Raw genomic sequence first — 22,291 nt, 5'->3', positions numbered from 1 at the left:
CATTTAAGCATCAATAAAATGAATAAGTAAATGAATAAAACAAAGCGATGGAAATTAGGCCTATTGCCATTCTGAAGGGCATGCTGCTCTCTTTCACTAATGTCTCTACAACCTCTTAACTATAAGGATTGCTACCTTTTGTATTGGTCTTTTTACGTCATGACTACAACAGGGAACCACATGATACCTGATGAACGCAGTAGAGTTATGTAGTCAACTTACCATAATTGTAGGTTGAGTGTGGTCACTGCTGCAATCTAATTTCTCACCAGCCATCACCTCTCAATTTGGGAGTTCTTATGGCTGGGGTGAGTAAGTTCTCTTTTACCCCCATTTTACACACTGCTAGCCACTGATATTTGTTACTTCCTTTCCGTCTTTTTGTTCAGTTTCCATCAAAAAGTAAGATTTTCATCTTGTCAGACCTTGTAGCCTGAGCTTTGCTGAGAGTATAACATCTTCTGGTTATGCATTTCCAACCAGCACTGTTTGAGATCAAGAAAGAAGTGAAGGTGGTGGCTGAATGTCAGCCTTTATAACAGGAATGCTTGGAATATATACTTCCAAGGGGTGTGGAGGTTCCCCCTCACATGCCCACTGCAAAAAAAAAATGTTTCAATGTCCACTGAACGTGGTTTCAGTTTATTTGCGTTCACAGAAACTGCCTACAATGGTTCAATATGAATCTGTACACAGAGAATATTAGAGGCCTAACCATATACAGCTTTAAGTAGAGACACTTAAAAATTCTTGCTAAACTTTTTGAATATTTAATAGTGCCCACCTACCAAATCAAGTAGGGCCATACGTGATAACCCTGGTTTAAATTTATGTCTACCCATCCAATCATGAAAAAACAGGCAAAGCAAAGTTGTTTGTTTTACATATAGTGATAACTTATTCCCGAGACTGAAAATACATGTATTACCCTGCCCCTTCTGCAAGTCTTATGTATCTGTTAGTCCAAATTTAAGTCCGTAGTACAGGTTTTGTAGAACCACTTGTTTTGCAAAGAAATATGAGATCTAATAGGATATGATCTTTCAAGTGTAGCAATGCTAATCTATTGGCATAATTGAAGGATTTAAGGCTTTTATTTTTTTTTTAAATCATTGTGACCTTTCCAGTTGAGCTGCATTCTTGAATTTGTACATACCAAAGGGACATTTGATAATGGGTCTGATAAGAGAAAAATGCAGTGGTAAGATGACCTCTTTGGATCATGAATATATTTGCTGGGAAATTAACTGTGCCTTAGAGAAGCATTTCTTGGCTAAGGTGAAAACATGAGCACCAAATGAACTGGAGTTGTCCACAAAAGTAGCTAGATCTCTTATGACAGTATCTGTTTAAAGTGGAGAACCATTTACATGAGTCAGAACAGATTTTTTGCCAAATGCTACTATGCTGCACTCTTTTGCATTTAGACTAATCATTTTCAGTCAATCAGGTATATGCATATTCTGGCCCTTTTTGAAGCTGTTTTGTATCAACGGATAAGTGGATAACAGTGCCAGCGTACAGTCATCACCAAACTTTGTCAATCACACTTTAGTGATAATGACTTGGATGTCTGCAAAATAAATGCCAAGCAGGAGAGGATACAACCCTGATCCTTGAGGTACCTCATTAGTTACAATTTTACATTTAGGGAGGGTACCAGAAGTTTTCACTACTTGAGAGGTCTATTGGATAATCAATTTGCAAAAAGATGATAGTTTAGAGGTTGCTAATTTCTCATGCCATCAGTCAACAGTTTTTTTTCTGCTATATTCTCCATATCTTACTCCGATAAAATAAAAATATCATGATAGTTTATTTTAGTTATGTTATGCATCTAATTAACTTCATATTACTGCCTGTAGTAAGGCTTAGAAAATTTAATGTTTTCTGTTTTACATTTCTCTTTTTGTAAATTGTGATTGTAGCAACTATTAAACTTGTTGTTTATTCTTTGTAAATCTTTGTAAATTTTGTATAATCTATTTTGAAATATTGCTATGGAGCTTTTCTCCCTGGGTCTGTGTTAAAAATAAATAAATAAATATTAAGCTTATCTAACTTTTTATTGACAATAGTGTGGGACATAGTGTCAAACATTTGGCCAGGTCAAGATCAGCTGTGTCCACAGAGTGACCACATTCATCACAACGTCTTTATCTTTTTGAAATAACTTTACTAGGTTCAGGATACAGGATCTGTCCTTCACAAAAATAAAATATATGGGATCTGCATCAATTTAGGTGCCTATTTCTGAATAAATGTGTTACTTCTCCAATGCATTCAATAGCTTTGCATAAAAGACTTGTTAGGCTGATGGCTCTGTAACTAGTGAGGTTTCTAGAGGATCCCTCCTTTAGTAGAACAGACTCAGTGTCTGTTCTCCAGGCATCAGTCAAACCCTGTTGATAGGTTGACTCATTAAAGGAGATGCTGAGACAGTGCATACTTGACGCCAATGAAAATGCAGCCTGGTATATTATATGGTTCCATTGAAATATTATTTTTAGTCTTTGACAGCTATTCTAAGACTTGTTCCAAGAAGATTATAGGGAAAACTTAATTGTTATGGATAGTGAGTGCAGCAATGTGACTTGGTGGGATAAAGTTCATAGGCTCTTAGGTATATACTAGGCTAATGACTACCAGGGTCTTTATAAACCCTGCCATGCAGTCCAACTCAATTGTGTCCCTAAGTACCACAGTCGTTTATTAAGAGGTCGTATGTTAGGAAGTTTCTAGAGGTTATGTGGGGGAGTGGGTATGTTAACTTGGGTATTACTGTCTGCCTCTGTCTATCAGATACTTGGAGGACAGATCTGGGATGAATCTCCAGTTTCTCTTCCATTGGTCAAGGTTATGCTTAAATAGGGTTAGGAACTGGACTCTGCTTGAAATGGAGGAGAAGCCAGTTTCAGAGCATGGGGATCTTCTGAGACACATATCTGACTCACCAACTTGTCTTATTTATGTCACAAGAAAAATTTAAGTCCTTTCATCTAGTGGTTCTGATGTTGTTTGTCTTGTGGATGTGCAAAAGGTCCATCAGTGCCTATTCCGAGGAAGCCGTGCATGTCAAGCATAGATCACCTTTCAGTAACCTGTAGGAGACCGAGTATAGAGATAGGGTTTTAAGACAATCTATATAGGACAATGTGTTTATACCTTCAGTTCTCCTGATAAAGAACATTTATGGGTGTTCCAGATGTTACATATGTCTGGTCAGGTGCATACGGAATGTGGCAGTATACTCAATAGTGAGTCTGATAAGAGCCAAATAAAATGGCACTATGACTTCCTTGGACCTGGATGCAATACCATTACTTATAAGTTGGCTTACATAGAATGATTTCCTTACTGCCTTGACCACATGTTGGTTGAAGGCCAAATTACAGTCTATATATGTTCCAAGATCCCTGACTACCATGTCAAATATTATGGTTGTCTTATCAATGGAGTAATTTGCCTGGGTGGCAGTTTTCTCAAAAGAAATTGAAATTTATTCCTTGGCATTGAATTTTAAACCATGATTTTGGCACCAGTCATTTATCTGTGTTAGACCATCTCGCAAGATACTTGTGTCATGGGGGGATTCAATGATAGCTCCCAATTTGCAGTCAGCCAAAGAGTGTTAACATTACCTTTTACTTTTAAGAAGTAGATGCTAAATAGGAATGGCCCCAGCACAGACCCCTGAGGTTCTGTGCTGGTAACAAGTTCCTCAATGGAGGTAGTCTCACCACTACTGACTTCCTGAGTCCTGTCTGTAAGCCAGCTGGCAATCCAGGAGTTGCATGGGGGGGTTATGCCCAGTTTTATGACTTTATCAACTATATCTGAGTGGGCTACTGTATCAAATGACTTAGCCAGATCTAGGCAGGCTGTATGCACTGTATTCCCCTCATCTATTACCTTGTTGACCTTTTCAAAGAAGTCCATCAGGTTTAATAGGCATGACCTTCCCTTGACAAAGCCAAACTGGGTTGGATCCAGTGTCTGAAGGTTGCCTATGTCTTTCTTGATAATTTCCATGACAATTTGTTCCATGGCTTTGTAAATTAAGCCAGTCATAGTAATAGTTCTGTAGTTTCTGGGGTTGTCTGGGTTGTCTGATGGTCCACCCTTGTGAGGTGGGATAACCATTGCAGTCTTCCATTCTCATTGTATAAAGCCTGCTTTGAGGCTATAGTTAAAAAGTAACTCGAGTAGTCATCATAGGTCATGTTTGAAGCTATTTAGGAGGTGTCTTTAGACACTGTTGCAGCCCACTGAGGCTGAGTTGCTGGCCTTAGTGAGTGCTGCCAGGTCCTGCTCCTGCTAGTAGTTCTGAGTGGATATGCCAGTGGGCATTTCATGCGGGGAGGTAGTGAAAGAGTGGGGTTGGAGTCTGAGCTGAATTAGTCAGCCAACAAATTTGCTATATCGACCTGTTCATTAAACATGGTGTCATTGGCCATCAGCTTGGCAAGTGATGTGTGTTGCCTTTGCAAATTTGTCTAATAATATGTGCTAGTAAGTAATCTTCATGGAAGTAGTACTTGAAATAACATAGCTTGCAGCTTACTTTCTTGAGAGCTTGCTCTATTCCCATGGATGTCTAAGAGTTCTGACTGGGACTTCCCGTAATTTTTCTTCTGGGAAGTGGTCATGCCATTTAACTGTTTAGATTTTTACAGAATGTCCAGATTTTTACCTCATAATTTTTGGCCTAGACCTCATAACGTTTGTTGCTTTCTGGCAAATCACTGAAAATGGAAGTTACTAAATAATGCTAAATAATGACAGACATTTCAGTTTCAGATCTTACATCTTTCAGAAAATAGATAACAATGCAAAACCTGTTATTCTAGCAACTAAGTGTATAGGAGCAATATTTAAACTCTGTCCCGATTTTTGGGCCTTTGTACCCCCATTCTTTCTTGCTTTGTCCACATGTCTTGCACTGAGAGGTTGAGAAGTATGGAAGTGATTCATTTTAAAGTTATTGTGACATGTAGTAATGTTATGTGGTATTCTAGCATTAGTATTTTTGGTTAATTTATTTATTTCTAACAGTAGAAGCATTACCTATAAAAATACCCTAATCATGACCTTGAAGGATGTTTGTTCCTGCTGTCTGCAGACTGTCTTATTCCATATTTTTATTAAGCAAGTCAACTAAGGCTAATTTCTCATAATTGTGCAGATGAGTGTGTAGGAGGCTTTGTGATCTAAATGGTATGTTATCCTTTGAGAAATACAGTTCTAGATATGTATAAGAGAATGGTCTGTGAAGTACACGAAAAATATTATAATACCAAACCACCCTGACACATTTCCAGAGCATCTAATCCCTCACGTACTCAGTTAGGTACTTATTAATTTGCAGATGATATCCTAGTTATAATGGCATATTCTTTGGTAAAATCTACTCCCTAACTCCTTCTCACCTCATTTTCTTCTTTCTTTTATCCCCACTTTTTCATCTTCTTTGTCTTATTTTTCCATTGTATACATAAACATGCACAAATATCTTAGTTTTGAACATTAAATATTTGTTTGACTGTATCACATATGTTAACCCCAATGGAATGCACAGTTTTCTTTATTCATATATTGGGACACATTTATAAAGCCACAAATTTGAAATGCCAAACAGCTTTACATGACACAGAAAATGCCAAAAAAATAAAAAGTTGAAATGATTGCACTATAGCGGGACTGGTGAATTTGCCCTTTCTCCACTATAGTGTGATCTTGGAGTTGGTATATATAAAATCAACAAGTGGGAAGTGCTTCCTCCACTGCATATAACATTTGCTTAGTTTTTTTGGTGGTTCGGCAGTTTTTGTTTAGAATAAAGGTGTTTTTGTTTAGAATAAAGCTATTTTGTGTTTTGGCCATTCTGCTTTATAAATGTATTCCTCTTGCACATTTTATGTTAGCCACTATACCACTTTACAATTTTCTGTTACTATTCATGTAGTCTGGGCTGCAACTGCATTTGGCCATTTGTGATGAGATCTTCATCCCATTAAATGTATCAAAATAAATGGTTGAATATATATATATATATATATATATATATATATATATATATATATATATATATATATATATATATATATATATATATGGGTCTACCTGATAACACCGACATGCCAAAACATAGACAACGAAATAACCGACATGTCAAAACCGAAAGTTCAAAAACACGAAACTTCACATGCCCGACAAACCACAATCCTGACAATCAACAAAACAAATAACTTTCCCAAAAAACACACACACACAACACAAGCACACCAAAAACCTTACAAACCTACACTAAATCTTACATACACAAGTATATATGCACTAACCTTAACGCAAATCCTAACCCTAAGGTCTGTCACTATCACACGCTTACCTTACCCGCACCCTAACCCTAACTCACTTAATCCACCCCTAACCCATAAGTCCATCACTATCGCACACTTACCTCATCCGCACCCTACCCTAATGTCCGTCACTATCACACACATACCTTACCCACACTCTGACCCTAACGTCCGTCCCTATCGCACACTTAACTTAACATGTCGATGTTCTCAGTGTCAGGATTCCCAACTGTCAGTTTTCTCTGTTGTCAATCTTCTGGTGTCGGTTATTTCATTGTCATTCTTCTCATCTTTCGATGTAATCAGGTAGACCCATATATATTTATATCTATCTATCTATATATACATGTGTGTGTGTGTGTGTGTGTGTGTGTGTGTGTGTGTGTGTGTGTGCATGTGTATGGGTTCTCTTGACATGGTCAAACTTTCAAAATGCTGACAACCATATGGCCGACACCATATGATTGACATTTGAAAGGTCAATCATGGGGAATCGGCATCTCTCTTCAGTGCGGAATGAAAAGATTTCCATTTCTGTACTGTAGTGCAATCTCGCAGTTGGCATATTAAAGTTATGGGGGGGGGGTGGAGTCCCCACTGCTAGCATCGTGAAAGGAAGTTCTTTTTTTTTTTACTTATTTGATATGTTTGACATTTCAAATGTCAATCATATGGTGTCGGCCATATGGTTGTCGGCATTTTGGAATGTCGGGCATATCAAGTAGATCTATATATATATATATATATATATATATATATATATATATATATATATATATATATATAATCTTTTTACTGAATATTCTGATTTTATAGATAGTCTGAATTTTATACTTTACTTTAACAATGCAATACATTTTATGAGTTATTGCTTGTATTGCACTTTAAACAAGACTTTATCGCTTGTGACAAAATATATTGTAAATACTCATTTTCTTGTGATTAGGTCATGCCTGAAAATGGTCAGCTGATTAAATTAACATTCCAGTTTTAACAAACAGATAATGGCTGGGAATAAATAACTAGTATGATTTTGATATATTTTAGTTATTTATTATAAAGATAACTTTGTAAAGCAATTGCTATTAGATGTTAAATGAGCCTGTAATGGTAGTAATTCATCTCAAAGTCCCCAGTGCATCAGAATCAAGCATAGCAAACATTCATTAGTGATAATCTACTACAAAAAAGGTAAATGTTTTGTTTACTATAGTTTGTGTTTATTAATGCATAATGTAGCTAAATGTCTTTATGTTTTTATTTATCTGATGGGCAAGAATCTGGAAAAAGTACAAAGAAACTAATTTTATCAGATAGCTGTATTGAAATAAAAAATACTGATCTTCCGAAGACAAACTACATTTTCCTGACCATGTACCAGTTTCTAACATAACAGCAACTTTTAACATACCCAAATAAGTACTTATAACAGAGAACTGGAAAACATTACTTCTACTCCTCAGACAGTCGGATTCTTGTTTTAGTCTCCTACATCTATGAAGGTGGTAGGGGACTACAGAAGTTATGCCAAGCCTAGAGTTACAGAGACATCCTTAGATGGAGTCAACATACGTTCCCATCAAGGAATTAACTGTAAATAGTTGATCAACTTTTTGATTCTTTTCTGAAATTAGTAAAAAATGTTAACCTGGTGAAATCATAATCCAGTTCTTAGTTTGTATGCACAGAAAGGATGAATTGTCTATAAAAAGGAGATAATTGCAACACAGATATATAGCTTCTGCTTTTTTTTTAATTTGTATTTAATGAACAATATGATAGAAGAAGTTAAAGCCCCCAACAAGAAATTCATGAAACCATTTGAGAATGTGTATACCTTTAAATATTGCTGCAAAAGAATGCAGCCATCATTCATCATCTTGCCTTACCTTCACCAGCTTCAGTCTGACCTCCTCAGATAGATTAGGCTATGCTGGAATTACCCAGACATTTTGTTTTTCAGTAATTGGTAAGCTATTTGATAAGCAAAAGGGGGTTGATCTTATTCTACAGTTTATTTGCATGTTTCCTTTAGTGACATCTTTGCAACTAAAGAACTTGAACTGCCTTTAGGTCATATTGAGTCATACTGGTAGCCAGTAGCGAATCCTGAAGTAAGGAGACTGAATGATAGAAAGAACAGACTAACCTATACTTAGTTCAGGATGCTATTTTTTTGGAATATTCACTTTTCTCAGAGGTATGGTGATCTCAAAGTTGGTATATATAACTTCAGTGTGTGTGTGTGTGTGTGTGTGTGTGTGTGTGTGTGTGTGTGTGTGTGTGTGTGTGTGTGTGTGTGTGTGTGTCCTGCACCCCATATGGGGTTTGCAGGGGTGCTTGCACCCCCTCCAAAAATAAGTTTAAATGAGAAGTGCACTTTTCAAAATTCGCTCTTCTCTTGTGTTTTTGGTCTTTGTTTTGGGGGGGGGGGCTTGTTGGCACTCAGCATTTTGTCTGCCAACATTTCAGTAGAGGCCTAACTATACCTGCCAATTTGTCCTGTTCTAATGACAGCTAGATAACTGCTGGAACATCCTCAGGAGACCAGACTTATTTCTGTTGCAAGGACAAGGTCACCTGCAGAATGTAAATTTATACATGATTAGGACACTGTGTTTTCTTCACATATTACACTTTCTATCATAGGAATCTTGAATTTTTCACAGTTGTGGTCATTCCGTGATATATCACTGCAGACTTACACATTAAATAAAGCTCTGTCTTATCTCAACCACCACTATCATTTAATCCAGTGCTCTGACATAATAAAGTAAGAGTTAAGTTAGCTATCAATAACTGTGGAATTTACAGCTCAGAGAGTAAGCACATGGATGATATCGTATATAATATACCTGAAACGAACACCACATCCAAGAGCATTTATTTGAAACTCAACTGGAAGGCAGACCCTTCGACAAATTCCTCTAAGTGCTTGACATCTTAAGACTTGTTCGGTTCCATCTTTTTCACCTTAGAACAAAAATGCATATGTAATATTAAAACAGTGTTCTACTTTTTAATTTTATGACATTCTTGAGTTAGCAAAAAGCATAGTAATGGCAAATCTGTGCACTGTGAAAGCAGATTTGTATGTTGACACAATATCAGTTCAATGCTGTAAAGGAAAACAGTGGACAAGATTTTAAATCTTCTTCTATAACTGAACAATGTGCAGTTACCCTGCATATCAAGCTTGATGCATGACTTCATTCAGTTATTGCATCAGACTTTTAAGCCCCTCATCTCACTTCCAAGGAGATAGCCAGTAATATATAACTGGATCATGCCCCATTTTCTAAGCTTTGTGGTCTCTTGACCAAACACTAGAGATGGCAGGCAGTTAGCAAAGAGGTTTAAGGCCCTGAGCTTTTAAAAAGCTACTTCCTGTATTCTTGATGCAGGGCTTGATTTTTTCCCACATTGATCTGTCCACTGTTTATCCACTGTGCAAGTCACTTAATTAGACAGTGCTTTTGGGTCATTTAAAATTAGAATAAATATACAATGTTTATATGAAGTTTAAAAAAAGCATTATGTTGTCTGAAGCACAAGATATTTAAAGAAACTGTTAACTATACAAAGCTTATTAAAGGAAAATAAAGTACACTATTCTCAAGCTGAGGCAGAGTTTTACATTGTGATCTCATGGCTCAGCTCTCCCATACTGAATTTCTTAACTCTGAGTACACATTTATCTATGTGTATCATGACTACCTCCGGATAACCATATGGCATCTTGTCTGTGTACACAGTGAAGATAAACATTGTTACCGTAAATCCAGTTTTCATTTAAAAGATAATGCAGCACTTGTCCTTACAGTTATGTAGTCTTAGATTATGGAGTACAGGTTTACTTAATAGGTAAGCATTTCATAATGAAATATAAGATGAGGTTGTGAGATTTTAGCTCACAGTTGAGGATGCAGTACTACGCAGTTCCTGTAAGAAAACATATGTTGCTCATGAAAAACATTCTTTCCAAAGGTGTGTGATAAAATTAAGCTGGAGCTGATTCACGTATTTGCAATTTTTATAATTAAGGAGCATACATTTTACTGAAATTTCAAATGTGATAACATGGAGTAGTAGTCAACCAGGGAAAACTTATTTTACCTTTAGAAAACAAGTGGGAGTTCTGTTTAATTGATGCTTATAATATTTTTGGATGCTTCCATCTGACCCTTCATATCTCATTTTGGCATCCTAACATTTTGTGGTGGGATGCCTTCATCAACTAAATAGTTTTCCAATTAATAAAAGACAATGTGAAAAGACAGGGACAAGATTGTAAAATGCACTCTGGTGGAAATAGTAAGCCAGGATTGTCACTCATATTTTCACATTTTCCTATTAAATATTTACATCCACATTTTCATAAAAGAGTGAGTTGCATATAATTGAGTTGCATAGCTTGAAGTTTCATAAATGGAAAAGAAAGCACCCTGGCACTGACGATATATAATGCACTATGCTGTATATATTGCTAGTGGCTTGTTAGTGATCATGAAGATGCATAATATTTTTAATGACAATTAAATATTTCCAAAACCAATTGATTTGTAGACTATTGTATGACATCAGGTGAAACCTTAGAAGATTTTGTAAAGACCTGCTTCTGATACATACGCTTGTTGCTGTAAGTTCAGTAGGTTGAAAGATAATGAATTATTTTAATCTTTAGTATGAAAATAGATGTAATTGTTTTGTAAATATACATTTTCTAGTTCTAAAAGTGAAATCTAGGTCAGAGAAATATAAGTGCTGGAAGCAGAGATTAGGAACTACTGAAGAGGAGACGGTCACAACATTCTTACAGAGAGCAGCTGTATGGGCTTGGGCAGTGAGTAATAAGCTGGGTAAACTATGTAAGGAAAAGGCAAGGGTCACCACTAATTACAACTACTGAATGCAAGAATGTCACTCTCACCCTGGTCAAACGTATTTGTAATGGTTTTAAGCATTTTAGTAAACTATACAGGGAGACTGATAATACTTTACAAGTGGGCCATAATAGGCCTTCTCTCAGTAAACTAAAGAAGTTTGGTAGGCAAGAAAAACTACTGCAAGTTGCAAAGGTCTTGGTCCTGATGGGTACACAACCACTCTGTATAAGGTGCTGTGCACCATCACACCTTACGGGAAACATTGTTGAAATCCATATTTCAAAGGATGTTTGACACTGGAGACTCTCCTATGTTTCTCAGTGAATATCAAATACTTGTGCTCCGCAGTTCCAGGAATCCCAGAAAAAATCTGTAATTAGTTGGGAACTATGGCACCATCTCCCTCATTAGTACATAGACAAAGTTATGTGTTAACATTTCTGGCAAATATACTCCACCCACTACTGTCCATGCTGGTACACCTCTCACAAGTTGGTTTCCTTAAAGATAGGTCCAGTTTGGATCACTTAGGGATCACCATAACTTATCTCTAAGCTCAGACTAGGTATTTTTCCACTGCTGCAGTGATATTCATTCATTTTTGAAAAGGCCTTCAAATCCATGATTTGGCAATGCCTATGGAGAGAATTAAATTGCTTTCATTAGGGGCACACAAGCACTTGCATGCTGAGACATTTTTTAATGTACTGGCTAACTCAGGATTATATTCTTCTTTCCTTACCTGTAAGTGGAAATGCCAGACTATTTCTACCTTCTGCCCTATATATGTTTGCATTTGCTCTGTTAGCTCAGGCTATCCATAATTAACCAAACCTGAAGGGGTGAAATTGTCTGTCAGAAGAGCTTAGGTCTCTGCATTTTAAAGATAACAGTATGGTCTCTACAAAAAACTATAAATGATATAATTCATGCAGAGACCCTTTTGGATGACTTTCATTCAGTCTCTGAGTTAAAGAAGAATAATGCTAACACATAACTTTTCATAATTAAAAACAAGAGAAAGCTGTAGGGTGTCCACAATTCCCACTTTAAATAGTACTCTAGGTACCTGAATATCTGTGAATGAGGTCAAAGCCATCATTCCTAAAGCACCTCAAGGATTTTTTTAACAAAGCTCCTTTGGTCTTAATGTATATCCCAGTCCACTAATATAAAAGAATATGACTGTTCCTGTCTGCCAGGGTTATCTCCATAAAGATAGTTCATAGATTGGTACTAAGCTAACTGCCCTTGTGAGCCATTTTAAGCCTAGCCAATTGTCCATTGTGAGACTCAAACCCTGCACCTTGTGGTTGTAAGGCAAACACCTTAACCATTAGGCCACCCTCCCACTAAAATTCATAGGCGAATACTAGGCTAACTGCCCTATGGGGCCATTTTAAACCTAGCCAATAACCCAAGGTTAGAATCAAACTTGTGTTAATAAGGTGAAGACCTTAACCATTATGCTAACCTTAACCATGGCCTTTATCCATAAGATATTTTACCTTTTATGACACATCACAGTAAGTCAACAGTATAAGTAATTTAAAAAATAAAAATGGTTTGCTGACCAGTTCATTTGTAATGAGAATAGGTACAAAATCCCATGTAATGATAAGTGAGCAACCCTAACTTTGGAGGCTTAGATTGTATAAATCTGTAGTCAATGACACACTGAGACATTTACCAAGCATAAGCCATTCTCTGCATTGCTACATACTCTGCGATTGTGGACCAAACTCAAAGCTGACTTCAGTCAAGTTATTTTGCTTCGGTTCTATTTGAAATCACGAGTCTGCTAAATACCACGCATGGAAATAAAATGGATGCATGTTGAGGAGTAAGAAGAATGTTGCAGTAAACAGGTAAGTGATTTGTGATAAAGCAGTTGCACTATGGGTTCCCTTACTGATATACGGAAAGATATGATTTGTAAATTTGGCTTTTCAGATGTTCAGTTATTAGAAAAATTTATGGGACTGATAGAAAAGAAAAAGTATTCATATCCATAGAACAAATTTGCATTTATGTATAAATGTGATTAATAATAAGAACATAACTGTACAGTTTCCAAGTGATAAAAGTTGCTTGCACTGAAATTAAAGAATTTTTCAAGGACACATAATTGAACATTTACACTGTGCATAGATTTGAGGAGGAAAGGGATTTAGAGAGGTCGGTGGATACTGGATCTCACTTTGAATATTGTGGCTAATAAACCATATTACATGCACAACAGCTGTGAATAGAAAATAAGAAAACATAAGATATGTTGGATAATCAAAGGTATGTTACTTTTACATACATACAAGTATTTCAAGCACATACATTAACGCCCTTCTAGCTTGTCAATATACCAACATACGTGTTCCGATAATAAGTGTCCACTTTTGTGGAGATGAAAAACATTTAAAACATTTAATAAGTGACTGATAGTAGGTGTTTTATTCAAGGTGGTAAAAACAGTAAATGAATTATAAAAAGTGTTTTAATAAGGACACCTGCCATTTGACTGAATTTTGGGAAAGGAAGAGAGAGGAGAGAATGAAGAGATATAAAATAAAGTACATGACCTGTCCATTATTTCTGAAAGTGAATCAGTGAATGAAGAAGGGAAATGGTTTTTAAAAGTGGATGAAGTGAATTCCGAAAATGAAAAAACAAATGTAGTAAAAATGAAAAAAGTAAAGAGAATTGTTTAAACAGTTAAAAGTGCGACAGAACTACATGTGGGAGTCAGATTTGACTGTTTCAAACTGCAGATAATAATGAGGAAGAGGATAGTTTCTTAATGCATTCATCAAGTAACAAGGAGAACATCAAAAAGGAAACAAAGGGGAGAAAGATGTTTTTTTCTTTATATTCGGTAAATTTAACCAATATTAAAGGTGAATTAAGGAGATTTTAGAGTATGTGAATAGTAGTGTTTGAAAAGAAAAGATTGTTATATATTTGCTTGGTATAAACTATTTCAATGAAATTCAAAAGTTACACTTTTTCAAAAAAATTGTGGGGGAAAGTATGTCTTGGAATATGGGGAAAGAAAAAAGTGTGGGACTGTTTTATGTCTGAACAGAAATGAAGACTTAGGTTGTTGCCTAAGATACACACACACACACACACACACACACACACACACACACACACACACACACACACACACACAAAAAAAAAAGAATAAGCTTATAGAATATGTCACAATGTAGTGATGTTGATAATAAATATACATATGCACATATGAGAGAAAGCACAAGCTTTAATATGAATAAATTAGAAAATATACTTTGCCAAATATAGATATTTGTGATTGTTGTAAATTTTCTCTGATGTGGGACTGAAGAAGAAGAAGAGCTATCCGATGATGTGAAAATCTAAAGAAGTTACATAATATTGCACAGAAGAACTCAGGCAAGGAAAGAATGTAGGCAAGTGGAAGAGGCTTTCTAAAAACTTACAATTTATTTTTGGTTTCAGACAGAATAAAGGAAGTGGAAGGTGAAACAATGGTTGTGAGTTTCATAGATCATTATGAAAAAAGAGCAGTCAGGTAAGAATGAGGTAATTAGTAGAGAAAGAAAGGTTATTAAAATATATGTGAGAATATATAGTGAATAATGTATGTTAATAAAAGAAACACAAAAATATTTGTAGATCATGGAAGTATGAGATCTTTTTTACAAAACATAGAATGAATTATTTTTAGAATGTAGAAACATGGGATATTTTATAAAATATGGACAGAATAATTGAAAATTATACCAAAATGTATCAAGAAGTTGAGAGTGAGTGCCACTAAACTGATTAAAAGATTTATAAGGGAAATGTAAATACTATTTGATAAGACAGTAATTGAGAGAAATGTATAATGTATAAGAAAGGCAAAAAAGAGTTTATATGAATTAAATAAGGTGAAGATAAAATGTGCTTCTGAGACAAATATAACTAATAAATAGTAAAAAGGAAAAGGTGTTGCACATCTAAGGAAAAGAGTACAGAAAAAAAATATAGCATGTTTGCAACATAGGTGAGTATGAATTTTATTACAAAAAACTAGATAACATAAATAAGAGTATGGTAGAGTATGTAAAGAGCATCTATTATGAAAGAAATGCAGAAACAGAGGCTAACTAGAAGGACAAAGGAATAGATGGAAATGTGAATGGTGTGTTAGAGAAATACAACAATGAAATAGTTGGATGATATGGCAAAACTGAAAAGAATACAAATGTACCATTTCAAGATGGATTAAGGTATGAGTGTTATAAGAAAGTGATAAAAGAAAAAGAATAGCAATTATATTTTTAGAGGTAATAAATGAATGGTGAAGAAAGGTACGAAGAAATAATACTTTTGTGGAAGAAAGGATAACATTTTAAGTTGCAGAACTGGATAGCTATGACATTATGAAATGCAGAGTATACAGTTATTTATTTATTTACGTATTTATTTATTATTTTCTGTTACATTTCTTTTCGAGGAATGTCTGACTGGGTACTAGTCTATTTTCAGAGGAGGCCTGGGGAGAAAAGTGCCAGATACAAAAGCAAAATTACATAGATACAAATCTAAGCAAAAATACATAGATAAACAGGTAAGATTACATACGTATGTCTAAAATGAAATACAAGTAATGCTGAAGAGATTTGTTATTTTTCTGTAATTTTTTTTTTATAAGGGCTTTTGAGGTAAAGGTGAAACATGGAGGAAATGTGGCAATTATGCTGATTATTATGAAGGAGGTAGTACAAACAGAAGATAAATAGGAGGTAGATTAGAAGCTGGTGAAATATTAAAATATTTGATAGTATTAATAATCAAATCTGAAGGACTTTTAGTGGGAAATAGGTTTCTTCAGGATATTTGCAGATGTGCAGGGGGTAAGATTCTGACAAATGGATGTGTAACCGAAAGAGTAATTGTAAGTAGGTGTGATTGGTGGGAATGTACAGTCAGCAGATTACTGTTTAATTTAGAGTTATGTCTGGCATTAATAAAGATATAGTAGATGATAGGATAAAATGAATAGGCTTGACATTGTTATTAAACTATGCAGATGCTTTAGTTATTTTTGGTACATATGTATGGGTAAAAGAAGTAATAAAATATAGAACATTTTAATTTTACATTAAGGTTGCAAAAAGTAGGGGGTATGTGATATGAAATTAAGGAAGATGTATATTACAAGAAAGAAAATATTATCAGGTACTTCTTATGAAGTAAAGGATGCAACACAAAAGAATGGGAAATGTTGTGGGAAGTAAAAGTGACGTTATATCTAAGGAAAATATCTGGCTAGTTTTAATGGAAAAAAGTTTATTTAACACATTCTGTATCATTGGGAGACTTGGATTCCATAAGAAGACTCATGTTTCCCACAGAGGGAGGAAAATAATTATTCAAAATGTTGTTTGATTTTATATGACATTCTAGGCTTAATGTCATAAACGTGGGTGTTGTATGTAATAAGATAAAAATAGCAGGTTTGGATTATTAAATACAGAAGATTATCTAGTATCATTACAAATGCACTGAACTGCCATAGTAAACTGCATATGAGAAAGAGAGACAGTCTTTATAACACAATATGGGGACTTCTGCTAACATATTGGTGTATAGAAAAATTAATAATGGGTGGGAAGTAAAAAAGGTATACGAAAATGTTTTCTGGAATCATGTTTGACAGAGTGGCAGTCCCTTTAAACTATCTCACTAAAACTACTTTCAGTGAACAATCTTAATTCTGTGACCCTATACACATGTGATGTAATATAAACTAATCAAGTACCTTTAGAAAACTGAGAGACACTAGCACTGTATATGGAGGGGGAGAAAACTGGTGTAATATTACAAAAGTGGCTTCAACATTACAAATCATGTGTCAGTATAGAGTACAGAAACAAACTGACAAAGGTATCCCCAAAGTAACCTTGGTAAACTCTGGTAAACTCATGATCTGTTCCAAGCTTCCTCCCTCCTTCCTTCCTTCCTTCCTTCCTTCCTTCCTTCCTTCCTTCCTTCCTTCCTTCCTTCCTTCCTTCCTTCTTTTCTTATTTTCTTTCTTTCTTTTTTCATGTATTGCTTTTCTGACACTGTTAATCATGTTCAAGACTGTGGGAAAGTCATTGACTTTTTCAGCAAACAATGGGCATGAGGGATGAGATCATTACTGCATGATATGTCATGTAATGCATCTATATGCCCAGACACACACAACACACACACACACACACACACACACACACACACACACACACACACACACACACACACACACACACACACACACACACACACACACACACACATGCATAAAGAGACACAAACAAACATTTTATCTGCACAGTAACAACCAAATACTCAATGAAGCTGTGACTCACACCACTCCCTAAATAATATGGGTGAACAGTCTGCAATCATAGAACAGGTATGCATGATTTGGATGTTTTTTTCATCATAAATCTTATTTTTAATCAAGTTATGCAAATGCAGTAAGGTATCTGAGAGAAATTCCAAGAATATAGGGCTAGAACTGGATACCAGTGAACTTTAAATTAGAGCACACAGAAGGAGATTTATAAAACAGAATAGACAAGAATGAATGGAAAATGCACAAATGAGAATGTCTGCATAGTGAACAGATACTGACAGTTTGTGAACAAATATCATTTATGAGGGAGTGTTAAATTTATATGGTGAAGTTTACTAAAAATAAAAAAAAACAAAAACAGAAGAACACATAAAAAATAGAGGAGAGGGTAGGATGCTGATAGTTTTGTACACTGAGAGTAGTGCAGGTGAAGTGGATTCAGTGCAGTTGTGACGTTAGCTTCCAGACTAGAACTCTGCATGACCTCTTTCTGGATCCCTCCACAAATTTCTAGCATAAAACCCTGGACTTTGGTATCATGAAACTTTTCTAGTAGAGGGAGCAACTAATCTTCGCCATGTGGTAGTGTGCAGGCTATTGCCATATCAGTCAGTTGAAGAATAACAGAATTTTTCAGATATCCCAAAACTGTAGTCACCTACTATAGGGATAGTTAAGCTGGACTTTCTCATTTGAATTCCTCAAAGTACGTGCTCTTTTTTTATCTTTGAGGTCATTGCCTTGCTGGGTATTATACTACAGAAAGAAAACACAATGGGAATAAGTAGCTGGATTGACCATAGCATGTCCTAGCATCCTATGAAACATGCCTAAGACACTGAGAATGCATAAAATAACTAGATAACATCTCTCTTAGCTGTCAGGTACTCCTGCTTGGTTCTGCACATTCTTAGATGGGCCTTCCAGTGTTTTTCAGCTGCATTGGTATATTGATAGCGGTTATAAAACTGTGATCATTTTAAGAATACTATCCTTCTTAGATATGCAACAAGATATGTTGGGATCACTGAACATCTTAGCCACCATAATGAAAAAAATCAGCTAATCAAAATCCTTTCATCTCCACATATAATACCTGACTATCAAAATAAAATATTGGCATTCAGTCAGTGGCTAAGGACTGCAGTCAGAGACAAAGATTTATTGTCTACCAGGCTGACCCACTCAGACTGCTCTTTAAACAACAAGCTTCACTTTTCTTCCTGGGTTATACAACTAATGGACAGGAAGGTCTCCATGCATACATCATGTATTTTAGACATCTTCTAAGTCTTAAGACATAAAAGAAGTGGTTGGCTTTGCTAAATGTAAAAGTCTGAACAACAAAATGGAAAATCAGAAACTTTTACCTGCTTGCAGGATGATGACATCTGTGCCATTACTGAAACATGATTTGAAGATCCCAAATGCATTTTACCAATCAATAAGGCATATCTATTTAAAATTGCTGCAGAGCTGATGAAATAGATGATGTCTTAATTGTTGTAAAATCATCCAGAAGACAAAATACAAGAAGACCACTCAAGAATAGAAAGTCTTAATTTAATGATTACTGTCAGTTGAACTGAATATAGTCATAAAGGAATCTAACATAATATGTCTATATATCTGGAAGAGCTTGAAGTGTTCATGGCTACGCTGTATGATATAAAACTCTATGAAAATATAATCCTTACTGGGGAGCTAGACTACCCAGGCATCAACTGTTTAAACTACTCATTGTCAGTTATATATTTCCAAATATGAATACATTCTGAGAATCCAGTTAATATGGAACAAACAGTGTAATAATCCAGTTATATATGGTAGTTTAATTAAGCAAGAAGAAACAGCTCCAAGAACCATGATAAACTGACAAATATATTTTATTATTCAAAATATGAGATTCTAAGCTTTTGCAAATGCTCTATAAAATTGTAGTAACTAAGTTAGAAAAATTCAATTTTTAAATACTATTCTTTCAACTAATTTAGCAATTAGAGCATTCATATAAACAATTAAGACATTTTGTAACAATTAATAGAAACATTACAAAATATATATGTAAAAATGCAAAACTGTTATCATTTAATCTATTTTATTTTTAATACAAGCCTCACACTGTTTTTAACATTTAATCCAAGACTTTCTTCTGCTCTTAATTTTAATATCCATTTATATTCTAAATGTTCTGTTTTAGACACAAAATCACCTCCTCTTAAATTAAGAGGAACTTGTTAATGTACAATGAACCTAAATGTATCTGTCTCATTTCTTTCACATTTATGTTTGAATAATGCATTGTTATCAAGTTTCCTTTGAATTTCTGAGAAATAATCACAAATTTATTCTTTTAATTTCCAATTTGTTTCTCCATCAAAAAAGGTTGGACAAACATTAGAGATGTAAAGATAAATCAAGTTTGTGGTATTACAATATGAATATAAAATATTACTATATCTGTTTGGTAACTGGAAGTAAAACTATATCACTTTAAATATATATGTACAAAAAGTAAAATTTCTGTAAGGAAATGTGCCCTTCTATTGATTAGCTGTTAAATTATTACTTGCATCTTTTATACAATTTCTATTTTAAATTCATACATCTCTTATAACTAAAATATGATTTGTCAGTTATATAAGTAATTAGCTCCCCAGTACTACTTAAAATCTCCCAATGTTTATAAATAATTTCTTTAACTATATTTGAATCTATGTTATATGATAAACTTCATATTTTTCGATGACTTCCCTTTTGAAAAGATTGGTTTATTTATAATATGTTGTGTAGATATAATGTGTTTCATGCTTCCTTAAATTTATTTCATCATACCCCCAGTTCTTAAGATCTGAAACTAGATAATTTGACTAACATTTATCATTAGTATTTAATCTAGCTATTCATAACATTTGACCTTTTGATATTTAATGTTAAAAACAAGTTGTGGATACATACTTGACTTATGTAAATATGTACTCTTCTAGAATATAAATGGATAGATTAAGAGCTGATAGAAGTTTTTAAAGTTGTTGTGTCTTTCGGCTTTTCCCAGTTAGGGGTCGCCACAGTGGAACTCCGGTCCGCTAATGATTGTCAGTGGATTTTTACGTGCCGAGTTGCCAGCCCTGGAACACAACCTTCAATGAGTATAACACAACATACAAACTACACCACCACTGCAGTTCCATAGAAGTCACACCCAAAAAAAAAAAAAAGAAAAAAAAAAAAAAAAAAAAAAAAAAATTTTTTTTTTAATTTTTTTATTTTTTTTTTTTATATTTTTTTTATTTTTTATATATTTTTTTTTTTATTTTTTTAATTTAAAAAATTATATTTATTTTTTTTTTTTTTTTTTTTTTTCTTAATTTTTTTTAATTTTTTTTTTTTCTGATTTTTCTTTTATTTCTTTTTTTTTTTACATTTTTTTTTTCTTTTTTTCTCCTTTTTTTTTTTTTTTTTTTCTTTTAATAATAGAAACCTAAGGTCTTGCTGCTACCTACTGTGGGTAGAAACTGAGCTACCATACCAAACCTATATATCTTTAAGCTAACAAAAAACAGGAAAAGTGACTTAATTCATATGTAAACTTCTAATTCATATGTAAAATATATAAATAAAAAAAAAATAATATAAAAAAAATAAAATAAAATAAAAAAAAAAAAAAAAAAAAAAAAAAAAATCTGTATATTAAAAATATATTATCAATGATTTTATTATAATTTCATATTTTCATCATATGTACTACATAAACATATCTATATACATATACATAAAAAAAAAATTAGAAAACAAAAAAAAAAAAAAAAAAAAAACAAAAAAAAAAAAAAAAAAAAAAAAAAAAAAAAAAAAAAAAAAAATCCAAACAAAATAGAATATCCATTGCATATGGGATATAAATCAAGATATTTATAAACATTTTGATGAACATTTTAATATGATCTGTTTCATCATGATTCATCATCATCATTCATTGTGACTTTTTTTTCCATTGCAACCTCATTTTAGCCACTATTAAAGCCCCCCCCATATACCAATGCCAAAGCTCCTTATATATATTTTACAGCTTATTAGAAGTACAGCATATGACACACACATAAATTATTGAATAGCATATATTAGCTCTAGCTACAACCAAACAACATAAAAAAAAACAAAAAACAAAAAAAAAACAACCAACAAAAAAAAAAAAAAAAAAAAAAAAAAAAAAAAAAAAAAGAAAGAAACTACAGAAAAACTAGAACCTCATGTTCAGATATCGAGGCATATAGGATATATATAATGGACATATACACACATAGTGTGTTTCAGCTAAATTGTGATTCTGATGAATGATGATGTTTTTTCATTTTTTCATGTATTTCAGTTCAATAAAAGCCAGCCCCCACACTGATGGAGGATATGCATATTTCAGCCTTGTTATGATCTCGTCAGCACAGCACAAGCAAAGTGTTGGACTAAGCATTAGAAACACAGGGCTGATATACCTAGCTGATGTCCATTATCATTAGGGTCACTGCAAAAAAACAGCCCTGTGTTTCTAATGCTTGGTCAAACACTCTGCTTGTGCTGTGCTGGTAAGGTCATAACAAGGCCAAAATATGCATATCCACAGCTAGTGGGGTTTGGCTTTATTGGCCTGAAATTGTCCAGTAAAATGACGAAACAAGTCAAGG

The 22,291-nt window shown here is 34.1% G+C and overlaps 1 long non-coding RNA gene across 1 annotated transcript in view; it reads right to left on the bottom strand.

The window, feature by feature from the left end:
* The window catches only part of LOC122802047, a 39,405-nt gene that overhangs the window by 3,561 nt on the left and 13,553 nt on the right, over window positions 1-22,291 (bottom strand). The window contains exon 2 of the long non-coding RNA XR_006364858.1: window positions 9,215-9,332. This is a non-coding gene — a long non-coding RNA (uncharacterized LOC122802047). The remainder of the gene's footprint in view (window positions 1-9,214; window positions 9,333-22,291) is intronic.

Source organism: Protopterus annectens, chromosome 5.part0 (genome assembly GCF_019279795.1).
Source record: "Protopterus annectens isolate FY-2018-M chromosome 5.part0, PAN1.0, whole genome shotgun sequence".
Taxonomy (NCBI): Eukaryota; Metazoa; Chordata; order Ceratodontiformes; family Protopteridae; genus Protopterus; species Protopterus annectens.
This window is presented reverse-complemented; position numbering and strand designations above follow the sequence as displayed.